This window comes from Piliocolobus tephrosceles, chromosome 3, assembly GCF_002776525.5.
Source record: "Piliocolobus tephrosceles isolate RC106 chromosome 3, ASM277652v3, whole genome shotgun sequence".
Classification (NCBI taxonomy): Eukaryota; Metazoa; Chordata; class Mammalia; order Primates; family Cercopithecidae; genus Piliocolobus; species Piliocolobus tephrosceles.
Window position 1 is genome coordinate 178,010,908 of NC_045436.1, and position 17,688 is coordinate 178,028,595.

Sequence of the window (17,688 nt, forward strand, 5' to 3'; positions counted from 1 at the left end):
ATTTATTTATTTATTTATTTATTTATTTATTTATTTGTTTATTTATTATTTAGTTATTTATTTTGAGACGGAGTTTCGCTCTTGTCACCCAGACTGGAGTGCAGTGGTGCGATATTGGCTCACTACAACCTCCGCCTCCCGGGTTTGAGCTATTCTCCTGCCTCAGCCTCCCGAGTAGCTGAGATTACAGGCATCTGCCACCACGCTCAGCTAATTTTTGTATTTTTTGGTAGAGATGGGGTTTTGCCATGTTGGCCAGGCTAGTCTCGAACTCCTGACCTCAGGTGATCCACCCTCCTCAGCCTCCCAAAGTGCTGGGATTACAGGCGTGAGCCACCACGTCTGGCCAGGGTGTATTTTTCACTCACAGTCCATCTCAGTCCACAGGAACCACACTGCAGTGCTCAATAGCCCCTACCGGCAAGTGGCTACTGGAATAGGACAGCTCAGCTCCAGGAGGTCCCCTGGTGGCCTCAGAGCAAGCGTAAGAGTCACCTGGCATTAGAAAACTCATTGACAATCACAATGACCATGACTTCCACAAGTAACACCAGCAGCAGCGCCGGCTGACAAACACCTACTGCACACAGACGCCACTGAGCCTGTTTTGGTTTTGGTCTACATCCAAAAACCAACCCCAAGAGATATGGACATTCTCTTTATTTCACAAAAGAAGGAAGTGAAGCTCAGAAAGATAAAGGAGCAAGCACTCAATCACAGAGCTAGCAGGAGTTCAGAAATTAAGTCAGTAGCAGTGATTACTAATTGAACACCTGCTCTGTGCCAATGTCCAAGGCTGACAGAGGAGGGGAAACCCCACAGGCAGGGTTCCTGCCCTCATAGTGCTTGATTCTAGCTTCTGGGGAGGGGAAATGACAATAAAACCATTTCAGATCATGATGATTCTCAAAAGCAAACGGTACTGATGGGGACAAGGGGCACAGTCACTATCTGGGACAGTCAAAAACCTCCCCAAGGAGGAGAAATTTAGGCTGAGACATTGTGGTGGTTGATATTGAGTGTCAACTTGATTGGTGAAAGATGCGAAGTATTGTTCCTGGGTGTGTCTGGGAGGGTGTTCCCAAAAGAGATTAACATTTGAGTCAGTGGGCTGGGAAAGGCAGACCCACCCTCAGTCTGGGTGGGCACCATCTAACCTACTACTGCCAGCATGGCTAGAATAAAGCAGGCAGGAGAAGATGGAAGAGCAGACTTGCTGAGTCTTCCGGCCCCATCTTTCTCCCGTGCTGGATGCTTCCTGCCCTCGGACATCAGACTCCAAGCTGTTCAGCTTCTGGACCCTTGGGCCTACACCAGTGGTTTGCCAGGGCTCTCGGGCCTTTGGCCACAGGCTGAAGGCTGTGCTGTTGGCTTCCGTACTTTTGAGGTTTTGAGACCCAGACTGATCTGCCACTGGTTTCCTTGCTTCTCAACTTGCAGACGACCTATTTTGGGACTTTACCTTGTGATTGGTAAGTCAATTCTCCTTAATAAAATCCCTTGCATATACACATATATCCGATTAGTTCTGTCCCTCTAGAGAACCCTGTGTAATACAGACATGAGGGATGAAAAGAAGCCAGTCTGGGCCAGGGCAGGGATGAACATTCCAGGCAGCAAGCAGCTCACACAAGCGCTCTGAGCAGCAAGAATCCAGCATGTTCCAGCAACCGAAGGAAAGGCGGCCAGGGCTCCCTGCGCTGTGCCAGCTGCCCCTCTGGGGCACTCGGATGGCCCCTACATCGTCCCTCCTGCCTCGGGGCGCTCCCACGCTCTTGCTTGGAAAATGAGGAGCCAACAAACCATTCTGCAGGTTTCAAGGACAAGTCAAGGCTGGGAGCCCCCAGCACAGTGCTCATCACAAGGGACTGAACTGATGCATTAATGAGCAGGGGAGGAGAGGGTGGAAAAGCCTGCAGAACAGGACCCGGGCAGCCACAGCCCTGGGAAGAAAATGTTGGCACCCTGAGCACTGCTTCCAACACCAGCCACAAAGGTGAGAACCCCAATGTCCATCCACAGATGAATGGACAATTGTGTTATAGTCACACCATGGAATACTACTCAGCCATAAAGAGGAAGGAAGCACCGACACTAGCTACAACATGGGTGAACCTTGAAAATATCAGACTAAGTGAAGGAAATCAGCCACAAAAAGCCACATACGATCTACTCTTGAAATATCCAGAACAGGCAAATCCAAGGAGACAGAGGGCAGATGGATGAGTGCCAGGACTGGGAGAGGGTTTTGTTCGGGAGTGAGGAAATTGTTTTGCAACTAGATCAAGGTGATAGTTGCACAATATTGTGAATGTAGTAAATGCCACTGAATTGTATAATTGAAGACGGTTAATTTAGAGTGATTGAATTTCACCTCAATTTTTTTAAGAAAAAGAAGGGGAAAAAGAACTGCTTTAATGGAAAGCACAGGTTATGATCTCATCCAATACATTCCCATGTCAGAACAAGCAGAGAGGGGCGACCAGCCACCAGATGCAACAGGATAGGGTGGGAGAAGACAGGAGACAGAAGCCCCAAGGATAAAAGAAGCAGAAAGCTACTTACCAGCTCACTCCTTGCCTCCACTGTCAACTCCTCACAGTCCTCACCGGAAGGACACCCACCCGTGGTGATGCATCCCACCCCCTCCAGCGCTGAGGAGGGACCCAGGGCCAGTCCAGGCTCCTGACTCAAAATGCAGCCAAAGGAGAAGCTCAGAGGCCAGCACACCGAGCCAGCGCCTCCCTCTGACCTGGCAGGCATAAGGGTATTTCTGCCACAATGAGCACCCGCTGGCAGTCCCTGGCTGGTGCACACAGAACGCCTTTCATTCCTTAAAGTGGCCCTTCAGCCAGTCTCAGCCATGGTGGGAGACAGGACAGCAGGCAGCCTGTACCCGGGTCCTCCCATGGGAGACAGGACAGCAGGCAGGCTGTACCCAGGTCCTCCCAGGCCCGTTGGGAGTTTTAGGATATGCAGTGGGTCCTGAGGATGTTTGCAGGTCCTGGAAAAGATAAAGGGGCCCCCTCAGACCACACAGAGGGGAACGGGCTGACCTAACACAAGAGGGTGGTGGTGCCCAAAAAAGGGAGCAGCCACTGCAGCTGCCGTCCACTGCGTGATGCTAGACGAGGCCTTTCACCTCCGTTCCTTAGTCTCATCCTCACAAACGAGGGATGTGCAGGGACCAGATTGGGGTGATCTCCATTTCCCAAATGAGGAACCTGAGTCGCAGAGGGTTCAGGGGGCTGCAGACAATAGCACAAGATTAGCTGGTAAATGGCAGAGCTGGTGTTCAAACCCAAGTCTGATGTCAAAGCCTTCTCTGCTAAATTATGATGCCACTAATATTTGTTTTATTCCACAAAACTCCCACAAGACAGCACAGGGCATCTGTGAAGAATGTGGGCTGCAGGTGAGGATGATAGAGAGTTCCAGAGGTGGACGGTAGCACTGGTTGCTCAACAGTCTGGATGTGCTTCATGCACTGAATTGCACACTTAGAAACGGTTAATATATCAGCCATGATTAAATATTTTGATATATTTAGTATATTAACCATGATAAATATATTTTTTAAAATGATCAGGTGCTAGCCCATCAAGGAATTGTCAACAAATTTTTGAAAATAGATACCACGCATACCACATTCTCTAAACATGGTAAAATTAAATTAGAAGCTAATAAAAATATAAATCTCCCTGCCCCATCTCCTCCCCTCAAAAAAGAACAGGGGTTTCTTGGCTTCAAATCCCTGCTCTGGAATATACTCGCTTTATAATCCCTGGCAAGCTTCGGAGCCCCTCTGTGCCCATCTATAAAATAGAAATGCAGGTGCGTGCCTCCCTCTGAGACTGAATGGGTTCAGTCAGACCAGGGACAGCACAGACCAGTGGGAGGCAAACTCTTCCTGGAAAAAGCCAGGGAGTAAATGTCTTTGGCTTCACAGATGTCTCCCCCAGCTGCTCAGTTCTGCCAGTCTGGCACAAATGCAGCCACAGACCATATATACACAAATGGGCGTGGCTGTGTTCTAATAAAACTTTATTTACAAAAGCCCCTGGCATAGATCCCGGCACTTGCTAAGTGCCATTCACACATGTTAACTGTTATAATGAAGAAAAACAGTATTTCTGTCAATTCACCTCTGCAGACTTATGAAAGGCATAATACTTCTCGTTGCGGTTCTGAAAACCAATACTAACATCAAAGGCAGGAGGGAGCCCCCGGCCCCGCTGGGGAGCTGCCCCTCCCACACTCTGAGCTGCCCCAGGTGCTTTCACCACAGGCCCTTTCTCCTCTCCTGTCCAGTATGGGGGTGGTGCAAAAGTAATGGCAAAAACCACGATTATTTTTGCACCAACCTAATAATGACCTCTGTGGCCACTCCCTGCAAGCACGCCTGCTTCTCACGTCCTACGGGAGGGGTTCCTAACCCAGCCGTTCACAGCATGAGACCCCCAGAGCTCCTTCCCTGTCCCTGCCCCTCCCTGCTGATCCATGATCCCTGTACTGTCCACCTGGCCTCAGAAAAGCATGAGCAAAGAAAACACTTTCTGAAGGCATCCAGGGCTAGAGTCAGGATGCTGTGGTCCCACCAGTGGCCAGCCCTGGGTCACTGTCTGAGTCTCCGTTTACAGCAACACCAATGGCCACTATGGACATGACAGTGATGTGCTCCCATTAAAAGTGCCAAGAAGGGGCCAGGGGTGGTAGCTCATGCCTGTAATCCCAGCACTTTGGGAGGCTAAGGTGGGCAAATCACCTGAGGTGAGGTCAGGAGTTTGAGACCAGCCTGCTTAACATGGTGAAACCCCGTCTCTACTAAAAATACAAAAGAATTAGCAGGGCCTGGTGGCAGGTGCCTGTAATCCCAACTACTTGGGAGGCTGAGGCAGGAGAATCGCTTAAACCCACGAGGCAGATGTTGCAGTGAGCCGAGATTGTACCACTACACTCCAGCCTGGGCAACAAGAAAGAAACTGTCAAAAAAAAAAAAAAAAGCACCAAGAAGACTTTCTGATCTATTTCTCATGCCATCCCTGTTGGAAGGTCGTTTTCCATCACAGGGGTCAGTGCGCTCCATGGGGCAACATCTGAGGCCTGGAGTCAGGGAGCCCCACTGCTGAGTCCCCTGGTGTCCTGAGACTCGGCTCCCTCTCTGGTGTTCACGTAGACCTCACCCTGTGTGGTGCCTTGCAGCAAAGATGAGATAACCCAAGGCAGAAGCAGGAGGTTGAGTGACGATATTTCCTTATGTGGCCCTCATTCCCCTTATCCAGACAAAGAAAGTGAGTACAGGGGCTAAGTGACTTGCCCAGTGTCACACTGTCAGTAGGGTGGGAGCTGGTCCTCAACACAGTTCCACTGACCTAGCCTGGTCCCTCATACCGCTCAGCCCACCACAACGGTGGCCACTGCTCTGATCATTAGCTTCGTTGTTAGCTAAAGAAGGACCCCAAATGTGGGTATGGGAGTTTGCTCTGTGACGAGGCTAAATGAATAAATATTCTCATAGCTTCTTCACCATCATCATCCCTCATAAAGCTGCTACCTTTGCTCAGGGACCACACCTCTGATCCCCACATCAACCTCGCCAAAGAGATACCACTGCCCCCTTTTATACAGGAAACGGAGGCTCAGAGAGGTTAATCCTCTTACCCAAGATCACACAAGGATAAGGGATAAAGTACAGGTGAGTCCAACTTCAGAAGCCCTGCAGGTTGATCCCATTGCCACTATGGGGAGAGGAGTGACTCAGGAGAACTGGGACAAACCGCAGTCATCCTCAGACTCCCCAAGGGAAGCCCCCATTTAGTTAGAAAGCCCAGCAGGGAGGCACTTGCCCAATCTCAGCTAAGTGAGGCAGGGCCTGAATGGGAACCCTGGCAGTCTGGCTCAGAGCCTGAAGAGATGCAAGGTCCTACCCTGGAGGAGTTAAACAGATAGCCACAGCCTGCAGTGGCAATCGCTGCTGCCTTATGGACTAGAAATTGTTCCCTCTGCCACTTGTCCCACAGCCCAATCCACCCTTACACACCAAGAGAGTGGGGCTACAGTCCTGCCACTTCCTCAGGCAGCCTTCCTGGCCAGGCCAAGGCAGGGGCCGGTCCCCCTCTCTCCCTGCACATGGCTCTCTGACAGCACGGGCAGTGTCTGTGTGGTCACCTCCCTAGGAAAACAGAGCCCTCACCAAAGTGGGACCATCTCTCAGGCGACCTCACTGTGTCCCGTGTCCCCAGTCTCTAGTGGGCAAGATCTGCTTAAGGAAAAACTACACAAACAAATATCACACTGGACGTGTATGAAAAGTTCTGAGAACCAATGAGAGAACCACACAATCTTTCCCATAGAGTCTGGGAAAATCACAGTGATGGAACCTGAGAGCTGGACTTTAACATGAATTGTTCTCCAGATACACAAGGAAGGGGAGCATTGTTTTAGAGAGGGGGGTGAAAAAAAAGCATGTGGGGAAAAACCCAAGTGTGAAGACATGTCTACACAACACAGAGGCAGCAGGCGTGGCCGAGACATCGTGGCAGGGAGAGGGGAGAGATGGGCCAGGGAAGTCAGGACGGGAGGAACTGGTGAGGTCGTGGGGGCAGTGGGAGTCATAGGTGGTTTGTGAAGGAGGAAAATGCCAGTCATCTCATGCATTGGGTCCACACTGTGATCCTTTGGGAGCGGCTTACTGCAAAAAGACTCCAGGTAAGAATTACCCCAGACTCCGGAGCGGAGATGTTCAGCATTACAAACCCGTACATATCTCAACAACAAAAATCTTGCAACAAGCCACAAGCCTCCACTGTGCGCCGCAACATCAGTCTCTGCAGACCCGCAGATCTCCAGGAGGGTGACAGTGCCCTGCTAGGAAAGGATCCTAATCCTCCCACTCCATCCTCGAATGTGTCCCTCCTCCTTGCCCATCCCAGCTATTGGAGCCACCACCCACAAGCCCAGGGTGCTAGAGGAAGGGCCAACTCCTCCCATGGCCTCGCCCTCCACACCAGCGGGTTGCTTTGACTTAGGGGAGATGTCGCTGCTATGCCCAACATTCACTGTGGGTGGAGCCCTGGGAGAGGGGCTGAGGCTGCCCCTGCCCTCCTCCCCACCTCCTCCTCTGCTCTGGAAGGCAGAGGCCATCAGATGGTAACAGCATCCTGGGACAGCTCCGCGGTCCAGGAAAGCTCAGGAGGGGCAAGGGGATCTCCCTGACCTTGGTCTACAAGGAGCTGGCCAGCTGAAGTTAGGGCGTTTCCGGAGAGAGCACAACACGGGCAAAGGCCAAGGACAGTGTGCCTGCGAGTGTGCGCAGATGGGGCGAGCGGCGGAGGAGGGCTGGCGGTTAGATACAGTATCGCTGGAGCTCAGAGAGCCGGGCAGAGGCTGGCGGAGATCCGAGGCTGGCCCAGCCTTCAGGAGACCGGCGAGCTGGGATGTGTGGGAGAGGGATGCTTCTAAGGCGAAAAGAAGCGCCAGCCTCGTAAGCGGCCTCTATCTGGGCTGCCCTGGCCGGATCCTCAGGAGCCCACAGCAGGGGGAATGGAGCGAAGGACCGAGAAGCTGGGAGACGAGGCCGCCGCGCACTGACGCAGGCCGGTGAGGCCGCTGGCCCCGACGCAGGGCGCCCGGCAAGGTGTCTGGCACCACCGGAGTCAATCCTTGCGCGCCATCTCCGAGGCCAGTGCGCCCAGGGCGCGCCGGGCCGGCAGGAGGGTGGGTGCCAGCCTTTCTTCCCATCTCTCCAGCCTCCTCCCCGGCGCCCACGTGGGCGGAGCAGCGCGAGGGTGTGCGTGGCAGGGGCCGTGGCGGCGTGTGCCGTGCGTGGGGTGGGGTGCAGGCTGGGCGGCCTCGCCCGCTGGCCCCCCGCCGCCGGGGCGCGGCCCCCAGCTCTTTGCCACCTGGGCGGGGATCTGGGGGACTGCGACCTACCCTGCGGAAGACACGGAGGGGACCGGCCGGCCACACCCCCCGCGCCACTCCGGCAGGCACCGGGTGGGTCCCCCCCTTCCGCTCCTTGGCTTGGGGGCGGAATCCGGAGAGGAGTGGAAATAGGGGTGGCGTGAAGGAGAGCTGGGGGCTGGGGGCGGAACCGGGAGGGGGTGTTGGGGGAAGCGACGCAGCGGCTGGGAGATTTTGCAAGGGGGTCTGAAGACGAGTGGGGGATGGGTACGGAAGGGTGGGGGAACACTGAGGTGGGATGCGAGAGTGGAAGGGAGACCCGAAGGGGGCGCGATGACCGGAGGACGGGGAGATGGACGATGGGGCGGGGTGGCACCGGGCGCCGCGTCCCCCGCCGCCGGGTCCGCCCCTCGGTCGCCGGGTCCACGGGTTCTCTCTGGCCTGCGCGCGCCTCCCGCCCCCCGGCGCACCTGTACCCACCTGCTCGGCGCTCAGGCCCGAGCCGGGCAGCAGCAGCGGGCGTAGCGAGCGCAGCCCCGCGCCGCATCCTCCGGCCGCCCCCTCCCCGCTGCGAGCTTACGCCGGTGTCGCCGCCGCCACCGCCTTAAAAAGGACAAAACGGAACAGAAAATGAATGCATGCACAAAAAATCGTAAAAAGCAATTGAGGAGGATGGCAGTCGTGCGCGCGGCTCGGCGGGGCGGGAGTCGAGAGGCCGCGGCACTGGTGGCCGCGATAGGGGCAGGCGGCCGGCGCGTGCCGCACGCGGGTGGCTGCAGCTCCCTCGGCCGCCGGCGCCCGGCTCAGGCACGGCCCCGCCCCTCCCTGGGGAGCCCGTCCGATTGGTCTGTCTTCCTGCCAGTCAGGCAGGAGGGCGAGGCGCCCGCCCCGCCCCGCCCCCGCCCCCGCCCCGGGCAGACTCTGGGAGAGCTTCTGCCGCCGCGAGAGGGGGCGCGCAGCTGCCGGAGCGTGCGCACTAGGCCAGCGGCCGGCCGGGGCAGGGCTGGGGTCCGGGCGCTGAGCGCCCTCAGCCGCGCCGGGCACCGTGGCGCCTCGCTGAGTCGGAGCAACCCCCGGGAGGAGCTTTCAGGCTCTGGACAAGGCTCGGGCCTCGGGAAGCTATCCCTGCCCTCGGGGGCTCCAGCCTGGCGTGGAGCTTGCAGGTAAAGCGGGGCTGGGCCGTCCTGGCGGTCAGTAGTCAGGAATACGCAGCGACCCCGGAGATCCATGTCCCCCTCTGTACGGATGAGAGATCTGAAGGTCAGAGGTTAAAGCGCACGCTAAAGTCGGCAGAGCCAGCAAGGGTCAGAACTGGACGTATGCCAGCCTAGGGAGCTTCCCCCACCAGCCCAGGTTGCCCCCAGCAAAGCCACATCACCAGGTCATAGCCAAATGAACGATGTGCTGTCGAGATTTGGGAGGGGCAGGACTCAGCTGGGCAAACATTCATTCAGTGTCATTGGACAAATATTGAGCAGCTACTGTGTGCCAGGCAGTCAAGAAGATGTGGGGACACCACAGTGAACAGCAGAGAGGAAGAGGCGCCCACCAGAGCTTACTTTCTAGCAAGGAGAAGGGAGGGAAGAGCACCCACCAAAGGGAGCAGCATGGGGGAACACCCTGACTGCAGGGAACGGGACATGTTTGAGAATCTGATAAAAGTGTCTGGGCCACAGAATGGTGAGAGGGAGAATGTGGAAGATGGGGCGTGGGGGCACAGAGGGGCAGCGCTTGCAAGGTCTTGCAGGCTGGGGAGAGTTTGGAGACTGTCTGCCTGGAAGGTGGTCCCATGGACTATGGTCCGATTTATATTTTTTAAAGTGCACCAGTCAGGATAAGCTGTGTTAGCCACAGTAACAACCAAACCCAAATCTCCCTGGTGTGTCTTGCTACATGGTACATCCTTCCTCAGTCAGTGGGGCTCTGTTCATCGGAGCAGTGGGGAGCCCAAGGTGGGCTCCCAGCCGAGCACCCACATGGTGCAGCAGCGTGAATGAAAGGTGACAATTATGCTGGCTTTGAAAGCTTCCGCCCCAAGGGACGCTCATCTCTTCTGTTCACGTTTCATTGGCCAGAGCAGGTCACATGACCATGCATAACCTCAGAAGAGGAGGAAGTGCAGACCTCTAAGATTCAGGGAGTGGAGAGGAACTAGGATATTTGTGAGCAGATGTGAGACTATCTTTAGCAGATGCCCTGGCTGCCCTTGGAGCATGGGCTGAAGTAGTCAAGAGTGGGGACAAGGAGGCAGTGTGGGGGCCTCCCCGACGCTAATACAGTGAAGTATCAGTGTATCAGAGCAGTCTGGGTGCAGAACTGGCAGGACTTGCTCATGGCTTGGACGTGGGCAGGAGGGAGGGAGGGACAATCAGGGACAATGCCCAGGTATTATGGGATGAACTGTGTTCCCCCTAACCACCCCCCACCAAAAAAAAAAAAAAAAAACTCATATATTGAAGTGCTTACTCCCAGGACCTCAGAATATGACCTTACTTGGAAATAGGGTCGTTGTAGGTGTAATTAGCTACGATGGGGTCACACTGGAGTAGGCTGGATCCCTAATCCAGTCTGCCTTCTATCCTTATAAAAGGGGGAAATTGGATACAGAGACACAAGCGAGGGGAGCATGCCGTGTGAACATGAAGGTAGAGATCAGGCTGACGCATCAGCTAGCCAAGGAAATGCCAAAGATGGGAGCAAACCCCCGGAAGCCACGAGAAGGGCCTGGGACCGATCCTTCCCCAGGGCTTCATAGGGAGCGTGGAGCAGCTGATACCTGATCACAGATTTCTAGCTTACAGAAGTGAGACAGTGCATTTCTGTTGTTTAAAAAGCCCAGCTGGTGGTACTTTGATACCTGTGTATAGGTTAAGGGTTACGTCTGGCTGTGAGTAATCGGGATCACAACTAGACAGTGGCTTAAACAGATTTTTATTCTCTCTTAACAAGAAACCCAAAGGCAAGCTGTTCCTCACTTTATCCTCTCTCACTCCTTCACCCTCAGGATGTAATTTTCTTTTTCAAAGTGTCTTCTACACGGCAAGTTGGCTGCCTCTTCCCTATCACTATTCCAGTCAAGAAGGGGAGGAACAAAAGGCATACCCACACTAGGTCAGCTCCACTTCACCGCTTTCCTGAAAACTCTCCCCAGAGAGCTCTGCTTTATCTCATTGGCTGGGACGGTGTCCCATGGCCAGTCCTGGCTTCAGAGGAGGCTGGGATGATTATTATATATTTTTAAGATGGTGTCTTGCTCTGTTGCCCAGGCTGGAGTGCAATGGTGTGATCTCGGCTCATTGCAACCTCCTCCTCCCGGGTTCAAGTGATTCTCCTGCCTCAGCCTCTCAAGTAGCTGGAATTACAGGCCCACACCACCACACCCAGCTAATTTTTGTATTTTTGGTAGAGACAGAGTTTTGCCATGTTGGCCAAGCTGGTCTCAAACTCCACACCTCAGGTGATCCACCCGCCTTGGCCTCCCAAAATGCTGGGATTACAGGCGTGAGCCGCCACGCCCGGCCAAGGATTTTTTTTTTTTTTAATTGAAGGAATTGAAGGTACATTTCTGCCTGAAACAAAGTCAGGGTTCCATTAGTGAGGAAAAGAAGAAGAATGACTTTTGAATAGGCAACTAGTAGTTAGTGGATCCAGGTTTTATAAAACCTGGGGCCTCTACAGTCCCTCTTAGGAAGAATAATTTAAAAACCCCAGTACAAGACTTGGACAAAAATGAAAACTTACTTAGAATAATGACAAAACAAGACAAATTTTAAAATATTTTAAGTTGACAAATATCAAAAACATTGCAAAAACATTAGAAAACTAATATAAAATTTTATTAATTGGATACCTGACATCCACCTTTATAATATCTTTTTTTTTTTTTTTACATTTTTTTGGCTTCTTTGTCATTTTTGATTACTTCTTTGGAAGCCAATGATTTTATAATATTTTTCCTGTGGAGAAAACAGAAAGATAATTCAGAGTACGCCTATAATGATGGGAACAATTTTAATGTTGATTGGAAAACTTTGTCAGCCTAATAACTCATTATTGGTAATGTCATGTAGTTTTTTGAGATTGTTTTCAAATTTGGAGAAAGGTCTATCATTCTTTCATAAATGAATGCTAAGACTTGGAAGAATTCTATTTCTTCCAGGTTTCTTATTGGGATTTTATTAATTTTTATGATGAAAAGCAACGAAAAATTGCAAACCAGAACATGACTCGACCAACACCTCCTAAACCTCAGTGCTGGTGCCCATCCCTGGAGAGGCATAGGAGAAATGCCTATGCCCAGGCTCCTCCACATCCCACTGAATTGAAGCCTCAAAGTGGCAAGGTCCAGGAATCCCAGGAATGCCCCATGTGACTCCTGCTGAGCAGTCCTGGGCTATGTGACCCCTCCAGTTGCCTTGTGACTCTGAGGGTCTGCAAATCCAGACCTCTCCTGTTGGAAGAATTACATTTTCAACCCTCATGTGTCTTCCTCTGCCCATAGACTCCTGGTGCAGGCACCACAGCACACATTGCCAGTGCCGTGGCGAGGAGGGCAGTCCTGGGAGCCTTTAGCCTGTTCAGGGAGCAATGGCTCAACCCACACAGACTGGCTCAGACCTACATAAACACACCCCACTAAACCCAAACCAAGGCATCCCCAACTCAACCCCCCTTCAGTTACATCCCCAAAATGCCCTCGGCTTCCCCAGCAGCTCCCAAATGAGAGGAAGCGTGATGAGGGTGGCAGAGGGAAAGAGAGGGCGTCATGGGTTGGACTGTGTCCCCCAGAACCTGAGTGCTGAGGTCCTAACCCCCAGGAGCTCAGAATGTGACTGTATTTGGAGACAGGACCTTTGAAGAGGTCACTGAGCTTAAATGAGGTCCTGAGGGTGGGACCTAATGCAATATGCCTGGTGGCCTTAGAAGAAGAGGTTGAGACACAGAAGGAAGCCCCTGGGGAGACGCAGCAAGAAGACAGCCATCTGCGAGCCAAGGAGAGGGGACTTGGAGGAAACCAACACCTTGATCTCAGCCTTGAAGCCTCCTGAACTGTGAAAAATAAGTTTCTGTTGTTATAGCTCTTGTGTCTGTGGAACCCCGTCTTGGCAACTCTGGCAGCCAGCTTAGCCAGTTACAGCTAAAATATCTCGCTTTTGGAAAACATTTCCAAACACATGACCACATGAACCCAGAGCTCAGGCCCTCCCAGTCCTTGGAAGGGTCTGTACGTAGCTTCACAGGGAATCCACCCCCACTGCCACCATGTGGTCACTACATAACCCTCAGAACGACCTATGAGGCAGGGGACAGGTACCACCAAGATCTCCCTATTAGGGACGAGAGGCTGGGGCCCAGGGGCTCACTCACAGCCAGCAGCGTGGAAGCCACGAGTCTTGCGAAGCCAAAGCTGCTCTCCCCGCCCCATGCGCCCTGAGCCCACACCTGGAAGTGGTAGGGAGGCAGGTTTCAGCTCCCTATAAAGACAAACATTCTCATCAGAGGGACTCCTCTCTGGGAAGCTGTGAGCACCCAACGCCTGTGAGGGGATGGCCACTTGCAAGGATGCTGGAAAGAAACTTTAGTTCCTGCTGCTCTTGCAGAGTAGAGTGTGGTCACCACCACCACTGCGGGGCTGGGCTGCCAGGATTAAATTCCAGCTTTGCGAGGTACCCGTGGTGACCTTAGGCAAGTAAGTGAAACTTTAGTTTTCTTATCTGTGAGACTAATCTTCTAATCATAATAACTGCATAGGTTTGGGTGGGGATTAAGTGAGTGACTCTGGGTTTGTTTCCTGGGCTGCCCTAATACAGTATCACAGACTGGGAGGCCTGAAACAACAGACGTTTATTTTCTCACAGTTATGCCTGGCCAGACTCCATAGTCAGGGTGTTGGCAAGGCTGTGCTTCCCTTAGAGGCTCTAGGAGAGGATCCTTCTTGGCCTCTTCCAGCTCCTGGTGACTCCAGGAGTTCCTTGGCTTGTGGCCGCATCACTCCAGTCTCTGCCTCCATATTCACACGGCTTCCTCCTCTTTGTCTGATTGTCTTTTATAAGGACACTTGTCATTGGATGGAGGACTCACCCTAGATAGCCCAGGAGGATCTCTTCTCAAGCTCCCTAACTTAAACATACCTGCAAAGACTCTTTTTCCAAATGAGTTCCCATATCACAGTTTATAGGATGTGGACATACCTTTAGTTATTATGAATTACACAATTATTTGTCTACGGGTGTGATAATTCTAAAGGAGGAAGAGAAGGTGGTAGGAGACCACGTAACATGGAGTTTGGCTTGGTCTGAGGGGTGGAGAGTCTTCCTTGAGGTTAGCTTGAGTATTAGCTAGCTAGAAGCAGAGGAAAGAAACAATGTCCCAGGCCCAGTGAACAGAAGCATGAAGGCCCGGAGTTTGGATTTGACCTTCCAGTTGGAAGGGAGCCATTGGGGGTTCTTGGGGCAGGATGTGAGTGGCACGATTAAAGGAGGCCTGTGAGCATGTGTGGAAGAGCAGTCTGACCTCACCAGCCCCGTGGAAGAGCCCACCAACACTGGTGCACATCTACTGTGCTGGCACCAGGAACACAGCAGGGAAACAGCTGTTTCTGCCCCCAAGGGCTCATGGGCCAGTGGGAGAGACAGAAGAGTACATGGATCATTATGATGGGGTAGCCCTGGGCTATAAAAGTGCAGAGGAAGGGGCCAGGTGCAGTATCTCATGTCTATATTCCTAGTGCTTTGGGAGGCTGAGGCAGAAGGATCCCTTGAAACCAGGAGTTCAAGCAAACCTGAGCAGCATAGGGAGACCTTGTCTCTACAAAAAAAATTAGTTAGCCAGATGTGGTGGTAAGTGCCTGTACTCTTAGCTATTTGGAAGGATTGTGGTGGGAAATTCACTTGAGGCCAGGCCAGGAGTTCAACACTGCAGCGAGTAATGTATGCGACTATACTCCAAAATGGGCAACAGAGTGAGACCATGGCAAAAAAAAAAAAAAAAATTGCAGAGTGAGGGCTGCCTAGGGAGTCCAGAGAAGCTTCATAGAGGAGAAAATCCTTGAGGTTGGACAAGAAGAGCAGAAGCCACACAGAGGGACCAGCATGTGCACAGGGCTGGAAGCATAAGAACCATGCCATGAATTTCCCACCTGCCATCCCCGAGAGGACAGACAAGGTTGGAGGGTCTGGCAAGGTCAGATCATGGGGAGCGCTGAAGACCACACTGGAACATCTGCTGCTTTGTGAATTTTGAACAGGGCACTGCACCACTGAAGCTGGTGCAGCCTTTGCAAGGAGGCTGATGGGAAGGTGGACACTAGAGGCTTTTGAACTGATCCAGAAGAGGGAGGTCAAGGGCCAGAGCCCCACGCCTGCCAGGCAGTCTGGGACTGGAATCCTGCTTCCACTACTCACTCCCTGCATCACCTGGAGCCCCCGCTCCCTCATCTGAGTACTGAGAAGAACAGAACCTACTTCATAGGCTAGTTAGGCTGTTTCAGGAGATGACACTCATGGCTCACCTAAAACACAGTTTGGCACATTGAATGTGCTCAGTTGGTGAACACTGCCAGCATTCATGGCAGAAAAGCTTCCTTCCTTCCATCCCTGTGCTAGTTCCATGTTCCAGAGGAGACAGAGAGCATAGGTAACTCGACCATGTTCACTCAGACAAAAACTATCAGGAAACCACACCAAGTTCATATTCTCCATCAGTTCACTTTCAAATCCAAAAAGACAGGGATGAGAAGTATGCCGAGTGAAAAAGACAGTGTGATTCCATTTATATAACTTTATCAAAATGGCAAAATTATAGAGATAGAAAACAGATCTGTGGTTGGCAGGACTTGGGGAAGGGAAGAGAGAAATGACTGTGGCTATAAAAGAGTAGCTGAGGCTTCTTTGTTTAGAGCTGTTCTGTATCTTGACTGCGGTGCTGGGCACACAAACCTACGCATGGTAAGACACGTAGCACTAAACATGCACACACAAGTTCATGTTAAACCAGAGATGTCTGAATAAAGGGGGATGGATATGGGATCTCTATATTATTTCTTACAACTGCATGCGAATCTGTAACTATCTCAAAAACTTTTAAAGGCAATGGTGAACACTGTCCATCTTTTGGTGAATATGAAGGTAGCTGATCTAGGCTTTTGTAGAGCATAGGGCTCCTCCCTGGGGCAGGGAGATGGGACCAGGGGTCTGTGGCATTTTCCTCCAGGAGCAGGGTGGGTCTGGCCGAGGTGACTCACGTGTAATCCCAACATTTTGGGAGGCCAAGGCAGGTGGATCACCTGAAATCAGGAGTTTGAGACCAGCCTGGCTAACATCGTGAAACCCCATCTCTACTAAAACAAAACAAAACAAAAAGTAGCTGGGCATGGTGCCACATGCCTATAGTCCCAGCTATTTGGGAAGCTGAGGCAGGAGGATTGCTTGAACCCGGGAGGTGGAGGTTGCAGTGAGCCAAGATCATGCCATTGCACTCCAGCCTGAGTGCAGAGCAAGACTGTCTTTTTTTTGAGACAGAGCAAGACTCTGTCTCAAAAAAAAAAAAAAAAAAAAAAATCAGGGTGGATCAGTCAGGAGGGCTGTGAGGCAGGCTGAGTCTCCAGGTTCTCCATCATGGACCAGCACAGGGAGAGCCTGCCAGCGACAGGCTCCCTATGCCTGGGCATTCTTCTGTCTTTTCTACCTTTCGATGAAAACAGCTTTCTGTGGGCTCTTTCTGTTTCCATGAATAATACATGCTCATTGGAAAGAATTCAAACAGTACAGGCAGATATAAAAAAGAAACCAAAGGTCACCTTGAATCTTGCTACTCAAGGGTAATCCTGCAAACATTCAGGTGACCCTGCCTTCGTGCTTCTGCTCGTGAGCAGATACATGTGTGTAATTTTCCAGGAATGCGCTAATTTTATGCATGATGTTTTTATTATGGATACTTCCTCCTCCCCCTCCCATATCATATCCCCCACCAAATAGCTCATGTTAACAACCTAGCTTGTTTTATTTCCTATTTGTAATATTTTTCTCCGTAAGAATAAATAACTACATTCATATATACATACATATATATGGGGGATTGGGGGTCATTGTTTTACAAAATGAATTTGTGATAATCACATTTTCTGCTTCTCACTTTTCACACTCATCAACACCTCATGCAAATTCCTGCTGGCATCTGGGGAAATCTCTAGACTGGCAGGCTGAGGCCATCCCACAGTTCACAGAGCTTTTCCCTATGGGTTGATGTCCTTTTGTCATTACCAACCGACAGCCATGGGTGCTAAATATTCTTCCACAAACCCTCAGAGAGCAGGACTACTTTTATTTCTATGGGGTGGATTTCCAGGAGTGGAATGGCTGGTTGGAAGGTCTAAACTTTTTTTTTTTTTTTTTTTGAGACAGTCTTGCTCTGTCACCCAGGCTGGAGTGCAATCTCAGCTCACTGCAACCTCTGCCTCGCAGGTTCGGGCAATTCTCATGCCTTGGCCTCTCACGTACGTGGTATTACAAGCACACACCACCACCCCCAGCTAACTTTTGTATTTTTAGTAGAGACGGGGTTTTGCCATATTAGCCAGGCTGATCTTGAACTCCTGACCTCAAGAGACCCACCTGCCTTGGCCTCCCAAAGTGCTGGGATTACAAATGTGAGCCACCGTGCCTGGCCAAGAAGGTCTAAACTTTTTAATTTACATTTTAAAATTAGCAAATAATAATTGTCCATATTCATGGGGTACATAGTGATTTTGTGATACATATAATGTGCAGTGATCAGATCAGGCCAAGT

General features: G+C 51.8%; 1 protein-coding gene across 2 annotated transcripts in view; it reads right to left on the bottom strand.

The window, feature by feature from the left end:
* JAKMIP1 (janus kinase and microtubule interacting protein 1) overlaps positions 1-8,719 on the bottom strand; it is a 183,546-nt gene extending 174,827 nt beyond the window's left edge. For both annotated transcript variants that reach the window (XM_023206885.1, XM_023206884.1), the window contains exon 1: positions 8,383-8,719. The gene's annotated coding sequence lies outside the window, so the exon portion shown is untranslated. The remainder of the gene's footprint in view (positions 1-8,382) is intronic.
* Positions 8,720-17,688: the final 8,969 nt, after the last annotated feature.